The following is a 2054-nucleotide window of genomic DNA, read 5'->3' on the forward strand; positions in this document are numbered from 1 at the left end:
AGAGATGTTCATTTAGTTAGGATCCGTCTCTTCCCACCTCCTGCACTGAGTCTAGAGGGCATCCAATCAGAGCTGATCTTCCTGATCAGCTGATCCAGCCGCTTCCTCAGCTACAGATCAGCACTGCTCCAACAGACAGCTCCATAGAAGATGGCTGATGCCACAGCAGAGTCAGAGAAGGTCTTTAGGAGCCCCCCCTCAGTCTCCTCAGCAGGAAGACTCTGCTCTGACCTTTCTGATCCAGAGCCTCAGTGTTGGGAGTCCAGTCCAGTTTGTTATTCAGATGAACACCTAGGTACTTAGAGAGTCCACTATCTCAATCTCAGCTCCCTGAATGCATCATTAATTGGAGGCATTACCAACTAAAAGAAGGAAAGATGTGTTTCAATAGATATTTCAAATATAAAAAGAAAATCCAGCAGTAAAATAAATCCTTTTTGTTTCCTCCCTCATTTATCAGCAGTAAACAGTGAAGCAAAGCATTGACCAGGTTTTTATCCAGCAGTATAGGAAGTTTAAAGTTTGTGTATATTTAACTTTTTTATGTTCTGATAATTTTCCTTTGTAGAAATTGTACAATAAAAATGACATTTAAATGTAAATGATACTCTTCAGTGCAGTTTTAAAGCTTGCATACATTTTTTTTCAAGGTGGGGCCCTATATCAATGTCTTTCATGGGGCCCCATATTCCTGGCAGCGCCCCTGCGAACAATGGCCTCCTCATGGAGGTTTTCAAAGTAAAAACAAATGATAGATTTGCATGTTTATAATCCCCTGAATTTACATGTTGTTTGCCTATTTATTCTCCTACATTTTCTACTGGTTTCCTTCTATATTTGCATCTTTATAACCTCGTAAATATGCCCAAAATTAATCATTAAACATGTTTAAATTCCTTTTTTCGGCTCTAATAGTCGTTGTCCACGTGACCGTGATGCAGCCAGCAGTTATTTAACATGCGTAGTTTCCGCTCTTGGACGGTAGGGGGCGTTGTTCACGGTGGACTCTGTTAAAAACTCAGTGTTCAGTTAATATTAATGGTTTTATTTATTGTTCCTGAATAAAAACTAATGTATATTTTATACCAATCAGCTTAAAGGCCGGTCTCTCCTGCTCTACCAAAGCGGAAGCAGAGTAGGTTTTTGCCCATATAAGGTAACATCGCAGTGGTTCTGTTCATCCAGACCTCCTCTGATGTTGCTCCGCAGGAAGGGCTCCTTCGCCGCAGGAACAGGCCGCCTACCAGCGCACACCGTCCCGCTGCTCCTGCTGCTCCTCTCCGGTAGGAACTGTTTTTAGCTAAAAGCTAACTCTGTAGCGTAGCTCATTTCAGGCCCCGAAACGATAAACAGTCTCTAGTTACCGACTGTTGTTTCTGTTGACATACAGTTAATTTAAACTTATAAACTTTTAATAAGTTAGGTTTTATTTTTAAGGTGTTCTGGACTAGTTGGTTTTCCACTTAATCTGAGACGGGATCATGTTTGGTGACGTCAGCTTCACTTTTAGGATCAGTTTTATTTGGCAGGAAATAAATAAAATAAAAAAGGAAGAGTAACAGTCTAGATAAACTGTAGATAAATATAACATAGTTGTGACAGATTAATGTGATGTCGGGAAAATCAGCTGCGTGAAAGAAATGCGTCATGGCGGGACAGGTGTCCGCCTTGATGCCTGATTAAAAATACTTTCCACGTAACAACAAAATGTTAGATTTAAAGGATAAAACTGACCCATCCTTTAAAATGGAGGAGAAAAGATGCTTTAGGAGGAGACTTATGGACCCATGGGATAAAAAAAGAGGCGTCCCTCAGCAAAACACAGGATTAAAGAAAAACAAAATATTTCACTTTTAAAAACCCCTTAATAAAATGAGAACCTTTGTTTCCAAAACCTAAAAACGTGTTAATGTCACAAAAAATCTGAAGTTTGAAAAGAAAGAAGTGATGAAGAAAATAAAAACTAAAGCAGTGATTATAATGAAATAAAAACAAGTTTAACTGCAGTTCGAGTTGCTATGAAAATATTTTAAATACCTTTTAAATTAGTGAAC

The sequence above is a fragment of the Cyprinodon variegatus genome, unplaced genomic scaffold, assembly GCF_000732505.1.
Source record: "Cyprinodon variegatus isolate N-32 unplaced genomic scaffold, C_variegatus-1.0 Scaffold474, whole genome shotgun sequence".
Lineage (NCBI taxonomy): Eukaryota > Metazoa > Chordata > Actinopteri > Cyprinodontiformes > Cyprinodontidae > Cyprinodon > Cyprinodon variegatus.